Source organism: Parasteatoda tepidariorum, chromosome 4 (genome assembly GCF_043381705.1).
Source record: "Parasteatoda tepidariorum isolate YZ-2023 chromosome 4, CAS_Ptep_4.0, whole genome shotgun sequence".
NCBI classification, from domain to species: Eukaryota; Metazoa; Arthropoda; class Arachnida; order Araneae; family Theridiidae; genus Parasteatoda; species Parasteatoda tepidariorum.
The window spans coordinates 34,211,236-34,222,171 of record NC_092207.1 but is presented as its reverse complement, the minus strand read 5'-3'; the positions used below and the strand labels follow the sequence as shown (position 1 = coordinate 34,222,171).

The 10,936-nt window shown below is 27.8% G+C and overlaps 1 protein-coding gene across 1 annotated transcript in view; it reads left to right on the top strand.

The window, feature by feature from the left end:
- Nucleotides 1-443: 443 nt before the first annotated feature.
- Nucleotides 444-10,936, top strand: part of LOC107436695 (serine-rich adhesin for platelets) — a gene marked incomplete in the record, with an annotated part of 111,230 nt that continues 100,737 nt past the window's right edge. The window contains 1 exon segment of the mRNA XM_043057020.2: nucleotides 444-1,129.

Below are 10,936 nucleotides of genomic sequence, written 5' to 3'. Positions count from 1 at the left end.
AACCAAAATAGGCAACAAAAAAAACAAAAAAAAGAATGAGAGGGTAGACGAAGGAAGGGAATCCACAGACCTTTGAGACTTGAATCCAAAATATGTAAACAAAATTCGCAGACTCTTGAAACCAAAATAGACAATAAAAAAAAGAAGGGGAAGGAAGGGAATCCACAGACCTTTGAGACTTCATCCAAAATATGCAAACAAAATTCGCAGACTCTTAAAAGCAAAGTAGGCAAAAGAAAAAAAAAAGAATGCGAAGGAAGGAGCGGGATGAGAATCCCCAGACCTTTGAGACTCCGATTTCAAATGTACAAAAATATAAATGAAAAAACAAAGAACTAAACTAACAAAATTCATAGACTATTGAAACCTCAATAAAAATAGGTAAAAAAGAATGGAAAAAAAAAGCGAAAAGAAATTCCTAGAAATTTGAGACTCTGATCCTAAATATTTAAAAATGAAAGGAAAAAAAAAGGAAAAAAAAAAAAAAAAAAAAAAAAAAAAAAAAAAAAAAAAACAGGAAACTAGAAAAGAAACGGAAGGAAGAAATTCTTAGACTCTCGAAATCTCCCTAAAATATGCAAAAAGGAATGAAGAAGGAAAAAAGTCGGAAGGAAATTCGCAGACCTTTGAGACTCCGATCCCAAATATGCAAAAATGAATAAAAAACAAACAAAAAACGGAAGGAAGAAATTCTCTTGAAAATCCCGATCCAAAAAAAGAATAGGCCCAGAAGAGAGAGAGAGAAAATAAAAATCAACAGGTCCCCATCGAGTAAAAGAAAAGTCTCATCCGACCCTGACGTTTCTTGCCCTTTGAGAAACCATCTCAGACACATCTCATCCAATAGAGAAGCCAGAAGCCGAAGGCGGGTTTGCTTGCTATTTAAACCTGAATCTTACATCTCGTCATAGTTTTGGCCCTCTTCTTTTCTTCATGCGAGTCGAAGATGAACTTACTCTCGCTCTTCGCTTTCCTGACCCCCGTGTCATCTTTTCAGTGATTCAAGTGTGCCATATCTTTAATTAATAGAAGATAATTAAGTGCCAATTCTTTTAGAGGACCGTGATATCTCAAGGACTTTACCAATACAGTTTGAATACTTATTATCCAATTTTTTGATTCCAATTCCGTGAGTATAGATTTATATATAATTAGAAAGTAATTTATTGTGTTGAATCGATTTCATTCGAAGAAAGCTTCTCTCTTGCATTGATTTAATTTAAAAATTGTCTCATCATATTAAATGAGTTTGACTGTTTTATATACTGTGATTTTCTTTTAAAACTCCTATGTGGTTTAATTCAAAAGTAAGTTCATCAGAAATAATTTCTTTTGATATAAAAAAAAATATATCCAATATCATTTTGTTTAAAAATAAGTTTTTAAGAAGGGAATAATATCTATAGATTAGAAGAAAAAAATTTAATATGATTTTAATAAAAAGTGAGTTTTTTAGGAATGCAATAATTTCCTTTGAGAAGAAAAAATGTATATGCTATATGATTTTATTTCAAGATGAGTTCTTAGGAATGATATAATTTATTTTGATTTGAACAAAAAATATACTTCGTAATTTATTCAATCGAAAATGTTATGATTTATCGTAATTATTGAATGTTATACATTTAGAAATGATTTTTAAGGAACGAAAGAATTTCTTTTAATAAGGAAAAATGTCATTTGGTTTCATTTAAAAACGAGCCTTTAGGGATGAAATAATTTATTTTGATAAGAAAATAATATATCCTATAGGATTTTTAAAAGTGAAAATTTTGAAATGAAATCATCTCTTTTGAAAAGAAAAAATGCATATCCTATGTGGTTTTATTTCAAAATGAGTTTTTAGGAATGAATAATTTATTTCGATTTGAAAAAATATATTTCGTTATTTATTTCATTTAAAAAGGATATGATTTATTACAATTATTGTATGTAGAAATATGTTTTAAAGAGCGATATAATTTCGAACTTTTTATGATTAAAAATTAAAAAAAAGCTTTTAGGAAAGCAATAATTTTTTTATAAGAAAAACACATATCCTATATGGTTTTATTAAAAAAGGACGTATTTGGAAAGAAATAACTTTTTTTGATTAAAATAAGCAAATCATTTACGGTTTTATTTAGTACGGAGTTTTGAGGAATGAAATAATTTATATTGGTTTAAAAAGTACGTTTTATAAAGGAGACGTTAAAAAGGAGAGGATTTATCGTAATGACTGGATTTATTACTATATGACTAGAAAAAAACTCATAGTGTTACATTGGTTTTATTGAAAATTGTTTGTATTGTATTAAAAAAATTCTAACCTGTTAAAAATTTAATGCAAAAGTAATGTTTGCTGGCCAGTCAATATATATAGAACAGTTATAGGCATTGGTTTTCATGTATATAACTAAAAATATGTAGAGATATTTTGCTGATAGAATTACTATGCGTGTCATATAGGCATTTTAATTAGATTCAATTTTTTTAAAATTAAAATTGAGAATATGACATTTTAAAAAATATTTCTTAATAATTAGCAATATTATATTATTTTCTGTTATTTAAAAATGAAACTTCTCTTTAAAAAATCCGGTAAAAATTAAAGGCGTTAAAGTAATAGTGTTTATTAAGAATTAGAAAAAAACTAATGTATGATGTAAAAATTAATTTTTCTCTGCATATTGTCTTAGTCTTTAATTTTGTAACCTTTAGAAACGGTTTTTTTCTGTTTTTGAAATTATTTTCAGTATTAAAACAAGCTTTAAATATTTAACTTTTAACATATTCTGTGCACTATTTCTACAATATATAAATATTTTTAATTTTTTTAAGAACCGTAATTTAATGCAAGTTTTTAAAATTTAAACATTTAAAGTGGTGAAAGCAAAATCTATCTTTAAAAATGTCTGCATTGTTAGATTAACTGTTTATACTGCGTATGAAATAATGTTGATTATAAAAGATCTACGAGGCACTCAGAGAGGATTAATCACGGGACTAAAAATGAGATTTGCGAGAAAATAATATTTCATTAGCGGCAATTATGCCAAGTATAATATTCTGGAAGCTCTATAATTTTTGCAAAGAGCTTAAGCCAAATCCTATTAAATTTCATCGGTAAAGTAGTTTTGAAGGTTAAAACTATAAAATATTAAGCCAAAATAAATTTAGGTTCATTCTAAGTATGCTACAGATTTAGTTCATACACTGTAAAAAATTCAGGATCAAATTGCGTACCGGCACTTTGACTGCATCATTCGTAAAATCTATTTTTATCTTAAAATATAATATTTTTACAGTAATATTTATTTAGTTAAAGTGTTTCAGTGATTTCCTGATAATTATTAATGCAAAAATTACTGTATAACAGATTTTTTGCTCCTTAACATGTTCCGGTAAAAATGAATTTTACGGTAAAAAGTATCGTAATTTGATCCGGAATTTTAGTTATAGCGTAGTGTTTTCCATTTATAATTTTTTCATGGTTTATCTCATACATAGCTTTTCTCATAATTTGTAAATACAAAGCTTAGGTATTATTTAGTCATATGTACGGATGCAATTTACCTTTTTTAAGAAAGTCAAAATTATTAATTAGCTAATTAAGTATGTTACAGTTTTTTTTCATAATTTGTAAATAAGAAGTTCACGTGTCCAATATATGGATTCCATTTAACTTCTCCGAGACAAACACTGATTAAGTATTGTTACCGTTTTTTTCATAGTTTTTTTTCATAATTGTTTCATAATTTATAAATGCAAATTTCCCCTAACATTCCATACTCTGTGTGAATTCCATTTCTTTTTTACCCAAAATTATTTGCTGCTTATTAATATTTTTTTATTTAATATTTTTTTAATCAATGCCGACGACTAAATTATAAAATTACCAGTAAAATAAAAGTTTGTTTGGCAACAACAAGTTATAAAAAAATAGTGACGATTTGCGATATATATTAATGTAATGTAACTAAAATGCTTACAGAGCCAACTTGCTTTACATTCGAAATTCTTCCTGAAGCGTTGAAAAAAAAACACATCCTTTTGTTTTCACGCCTTGATATTTTATACCCGATGGAAATTACGGTATAAAATAAAAATTTGAATAAGTCTGAAGGTTTCTTTTTTGCTCGCAGAATTTCACCACTTTTCCAGTGTTTCCTTTCACCTAATTATTTCAAAAATATTTCTTCTGACATGTGAATACAATATTATGTCCCGAAAGAAATAGTTTACGGCAGTTAACACACTTAAAAAAAGAGGGTCTTTGGCGTGTCTCTATTTTATAGGTTTCTCTCAATCCGAAAGTCGTTGTATTAGAATAAGAGACATCTCAGATATGGACGGAATTATGATGTAAAATTTAATAAAACATTTAAACTGGATCTAAGTTCATTCGATCTAACCACTAGGAGGAGAAAAGTGGTACAGATCAGCTGAAGATAAATGGCTTCCTGTCCATCTAGTCAGAGGGAGGATGGATCTCGAGAGCTGAACTTGACAACAAATCATCGAGAAAAAAAATGGTCATGAATCCAGCTGAGAAGGCTACTTTACTCAATAAGTTTCGAAAAAAATATTATTAGCACTATTTTTTAATGAGGTAATCGAGAAAAAAGTGAAACTAAGGATTTCATGAATCATTATTTTTCCAAACATGCCCGATTTCCTTAATTACCCTATTAACCAGTATGAGCAATCAGAAAAATCGAAAAAAAAACGAAACTTTTTCGTAATGAAATTAATTCTCCATCTGAAAGAAGTTCTATTGAAAAAGAGACATCTTAGATATGGTCGGAAATATGATGTAAAATGAAATTAAACATTTAAATTGAATCTAAGTTCATTCGATCTAACCACTATGTGGAGAAAAGTGGCACAGATCAGCTGAAGATGAATGGCTTTCTTCAATGCTTCCTGTCCATCCATTCAGCTGGAAGGATGGATCTTCGAGAGTTGAACTTGACCACAAATCATTTAAAGAAATGGTAATGAATCCGGCAAAGAAAGCTACTTTACTCAACAAGTTTCAGAAAAGAAAAGATTATTAGCAATAGTATTTAAAGAGGTAACCGAGAAAAAAGTGAGTCTAAAGATTTCATGGAACATTATTTTTCCATGCATGCCCGATTCCCTTAATTACCCAGCTATCAACCTGGATAACCAATTAGAAAAATCAAATAAAATTAAAATTCTGAAGAGGAAATTCTTAATCTAAAAAAGTTCTATTGAAAAAGAGAGAGCTAAGATATGGACAGAATTATGATGTGAAATTAAATAAAACAGTTAAACTGGATCTAAGTTCATTCGATCAAACTACTATGAGAAGAAAAGTGGTACAGATCAGCCGTAGATGAATGGCTTTCTTCCTGCTTCCTATCCATCCATTCAGCTGAAAGGATGGATCTCGAGAGTTGAACTTGACCGCAAATCATCTAATGGTAATGAAGCCGGCAGAGAAAGTTACTTTACTCCGCAAGTTTCCAAAGATTATTAACAGCTAATTTTCAACGAGGTGATCGAGAAAAAAGTGAAACTGGGGATATAGAGGACCATTATTTTTCTAAACGAATCCAATTCCCCTAATTACCCGGTTGTTAACCTGGATGAGTTAATCAGAAGAATCGAATAAAATGAAACTTTCATTGATGAAATTTTCAACCTCAAAGAAGTTCGTCAGAAAAAAAAGTCAGCTCAAATTTAGACGGAATCATGATGTTAAACGAAATTAAACATTTAAACTGGATCTAAGTTCATCCGATCTAGCGACTGTAAGAGGAAAAGTGGTACAGATCCGCTGAAGATGAATGGCTTTCTTCCTGCTTCCTGTCCATCCATTCAGCTGGAGGATGGATCTCGAGAGTTGAACTTGACCGCAAATCGTCTCACAAAATGATAATGAAGCCGGCAGAGAAAGGTACTTTACTCAACAAGTTCTGAAGAAGAAAAGAGCTACATTATCAGCACTAGTTCTTTAACGAGGTAATCGAGAAAAAGTGAAACTAAGCATTTCATGAATCATTCTTTTCACGAACATGCCCGAAATCCCCAATTACACGCCTATATATCTTAAAAGAAATATCAAAAAATTGAATAAAATAGAAACATTTACTGCATTATAAATTATATGCATGAAAGAAACTGATTTCAGAAATGTAATGTGTATTTAAGTTTTTTTTTTTAATTTAAAAATATACATGACAGTTGTGATGTTATTTTCTTTCATGCAATTCAAGCTTCTTTTTTTTTATAAACTTATGATTACTACTTTTAGGTTAATATAAATTTTCCTTTATCTAAACTTGACGTTGGTTTCCAATTTCTTGGTTCTGAATTCCAATTAATCTCGAACGCAGTTATTGTTTGTGAGTACTTTTTTATGTTTTCTCGAATTGAAAACAATGTATCTCAAAAATTATGAGGTATAACTTTTTGAAATTTGAAGTATATAACTATATATTACTTTATTTTGCTTTCAACTGTAAATGAAAAAATATTTTTCGAATTTGAAAAAATAAGAAAGAAACAGAAAAGTGCAAATTATGCAATTTTGAATTCAGACATTTTTTAGAATTTGTCAGAAAAGTCTGAATAATAAGTAGTTCGAAATACAAATTAAAGTATGGATATTCTTATTAAATATATACAAAGAATCCATACTTTTAAAACATAAAATTACATAACAATCGTTTTTTAAATTTTCTTAATTTTTTCAGTGATTTGTAAAAAGTATGTGACCATTTTTTCTATATTTTCTAAACTGTACAATGTCTCAAAACATTCAAATGTTTGAATGCATTTATCAAATATTTTTCTAGCACCCATTTAAATAGAATAAGTGAATAAACTTGAACAAAATACATATTTATTAACATGGTTTTGTATTATTATTACTCATTGTTTGAATTCAGCATTTCATAATCATTTAAATAATCAACTTGAGGATTCTATGTTTCTCTACTTCAGGATAATATCTAGTTTTTGCTTAATCGAAATAGTATGTCACGTGCTCATCGCGGTAGATATTTTTCAAACCTAATTTGAGTCTAAATTTCTGTGGATAGTTGCCAAAAGTATTATTCAACAAGTGATTGTAGAATTATAGATAACGTAATTTTTTGAGTTTATGTTTTTTTGGTACAGAACAAGAAATACCAGAGTGGCAAAGAGGGGCAAATCAGAGTAAAATGTATTTCCAAGCGTTATGGAGAGGTGGCGAGGAACTGATGTTGTAAACAAGGGAATTGGCACTGATATGGATTCAATCATAAGATTCAATGACATCAATATGAACCGATGTAACTGGGGTGGAAATAATTTTGGCTTTATTGAAAATGAATTTATGGCCAAGATTCCAACAACGTGCAGCAATTGATGATTTTCGAATTCCTGATTGTTTACCTTGCAAAGTATAAAGATTGGATTTCACGTTCCTCTGCTTTGATTGATGTGTTGTTCGGTGAAACATGCCGGTCATCAGCCATTAACCTGAACTTGGTTACAATTGTATCAGGTTGAGCCATGAATGTGGTAAAATCACTTCATGGTAACTTCGAGTCATTTTTGATTAAACGGAAACCTTCGTGAAATCGCTATGCGACTCTTTGCTCGTCTCAGCTTTCACGGATTTTTTCGGTGAAGCGTTTATTTAATATTTTTCTTTTTAACAGTGTAATATCGGAGCCCATATTTATGATTTTTCTTTTTTAAAATTTTTGAACTCTTCAATAATTCAGAGCCAAAACGTTTAAAGCTGACAAATTGTATTTTAATTTTAAAAGCTAATTAGTTTTATATAGCGTCGTAAGTTACTCTGATTAGCAAGATGTTAACAATAGGATAAAATACAAAACCAGGCAAAAATTCCAAAAAAATAAATAAATAAATAAATAATTTTTTTTATTTGGACCTATAATGATTTAGTGTTAAGCAAAAAATTTAAAATACTTTGTTCTCTTGCAAATTACGAAAAATGCATTAATACTGTAAATTATTGGTTTTATGTTCTTTAAGAAATGAAAAACGGACAAGAAATTTTATTATATGTATTTTTGAAGATTTACTCAGAAAAACATGATTTGAACTCTCAGTAATACTCTCAAGGTTTTTTTTTAATTGCATAGAACCGTTTTTAAGCTACGCAACTCATGATTTACAACAGATTTTTTTTAATAAAATAAATAAGTATTTTTTTAAAATACTAACGACAATTATTCAACGAGAAAAATTTTAAAAACAAACAAACAAAAGAATAACTAAAGGTTCAATACCCTGACGTATTTTCACACATTTTTAAACTTTTATGCCAATACTTAGTAGGAAAAACATTATATCTTAAAAAAAAACAATTCAAGTTGAAGGTCAGTCAGAGATAAGTTTAAAATTTTTTCCGTATGAAAAAAAGGTTATTCAATACACGAATAAATGAACAACGAATAAATTTGCAACGAATAAAACGAGTCATAAACTAGAATAATCATAAGCGAATAAATTTGTAAATTTTTGTAAATGAGTTTCAGAGTTAATACTGCGTTTTCTATGTATTATATTCTATTTTAAAAAAATTATGCTCACAAATAAATTACTGATCTATGGAAGTGTTAAAGATTGCTTAAAAAATTTTTTTAAGGAATTATTGGCAGGTGTTAAAACATTGGTGAAAATTTTTGAATTAGAGCATTTAAAATTATGGTGGGTATAGAAGCACATAACAATTTTAGATGCAAATAAGCTAAGAAAACTATTTATTTAGTTGTAATTAAATGAGTAAGTTTAGTTAATAATTCAATTAATAATTAATTGAGTAAGTTTAAATAATAATTTAGTTAATAATTAATTGATAACAGTTAATAAGTGTTGGTTTTGGAAAGTAATGAGACAGAAAGGTACGATGCTTTTTTTTAATTTTGATGCACAAAAACAATTTACTGATCTACTAAAAAAGTGGGCATTGCTTAAGAAGCATTGCTTTCGGATTTTTGACAAGTAGTGTATATCATTAAGCTATTATTGGAAAAATCTAAATTAGAGCTTTTTAAACAATAGCGTGCATCAAACTCAACTCGATACAAATAAGTTTTAAAAAAAAACTTTTTATTTTGGAGAATAGTTCATAATAAAGTAAAGTTTTTTTTTTTAAATGTAATCAGTCAAAAATTTACCCATCCTTTTTTTTCTTCCTTTTTTGATGCACAAAAACAAATTACTGATGTATTGAAAAATTGAATATTGTTTAAAAAGCATCCTTCAAATTTTCGACAAGTAGTGTATACCATTAAGCTATTTCTGGAAAAATCTAACTTGAAACTTTTAAAAGTAGTAGTGTGCATCAAATTATACTAGATGCAAATAAGTTAAAGATCATTTTATTTTAGAGAATAGTTAATACTAAAGTACTCGATACAAATAAGTTTTAAAAAAAACTTTTTATTTTGGAGAATAGTTAATAATAAAGTAAAGTTTTTTTTTTTTAAATGTAATCAATCAAAAATTTACCCATCCTTTTTTGATGCACAAAAACAAATTACTGATGTATTGAAAAATTGAATATTGTTTAAAAGCATCCTTCAAATTTTCGACAAGTAGTGTATACCATTAAGCTATTTCTGGGAAAATCTAACTTGAAACTTTTAAAAGTAGTAGTGTGTATCAAATTATACTAGATGCAAATAAGTTAAAGATCGTTTTATTTTAGAGAATAGTTAATACTAAAGTAAAGGTCTTACGAAAGTAAACAGTCAAAAATGAACCCATCATTTTTTTTTTTGTTTTCTTGCACAAAACCAAATTACCGATACATTGAAAATTTGAACATTGTTTAAAAAGTATGTTTTCGAACTCTTGACAAGTAATGTACATCATTAAACTATTTATGGAAGAATCTAAACTAGAACTATTAAAACAATGGTGTCGAACTACTCTAGATGCAAATAAGTTTTTCTTTTTTTAAAAAAAACTATTTATTTTGCAGAATAGTTAATAATAAAGTGAAGGTTTTCCGAAAGTAATCAGACAAAAATGTAGCCATCCTTAACAATCTTATCAATCTTAATCCCAAACGGCATACCTCATAAAAAAGAAACCCTTTGAATTGGCTGTCACTCAAAATACAAGGAAAGGACACGTAATATCCTGCAGATAACACACAAGAAAAGAACACACAAGAAAAGATAACACATTAGAAAAGAAAACTCATTTGCGTGAACGCAATTCGGTCAATAGCAAAATTTCACTTTTCAATGCGTTCAAGCAAAGAATAAAAAAGAAAAATCTTACCTTATCAGAGGAATGAAAAAAAAAATGCTTCAAAGACGACGCGAAATTAAATTTAATCATCACAATTTTGTCGCCGTTTCTATCTAAGATTTTTGTTTATTTCCTTTCTCTCTTTTTTTAAAATCTACAATTCCCTAGCAAGTGAGAAATAAATAATTTTGGAAAAGAGCCAAGACTAAAAAAATATGTTTGTTCTTAGTTCAGTCAATGATTGTTTTTAATTCAAATTCTTTCAAAGTACGTCTTTGTACTATGTCACAATAATTAAATGAATGGATTCAAAATGCAATTATATTTCACTTAATCAGTGATGGAAAATAATATGGTAAAAAAAAAGAGTGTCACGCATTTAATTATTGAAATTATAATTCAGTCTTCTTCTTTTAGTGATAAAAACACTAATTTGAAAAAAAGTTCTTCGACTCATATGTATGAAATTATATTATCAACTCAAATGTATGAATATCATATGTACGATATTTTGTTTCGTTACTGAAGAATAAATAATATTTAAAAAAAAGAGAATTTATTCACTTAAGTTATGGCAAAATAATGAAACTTTATTTTGATATTAAAAAATATGTAAAAAAAGATATTTTTCCGCAGAAATAAATATAGAATAATAAAAATTTAATTCCATTTTATCTAATCATTGAAGAACTATATATATATA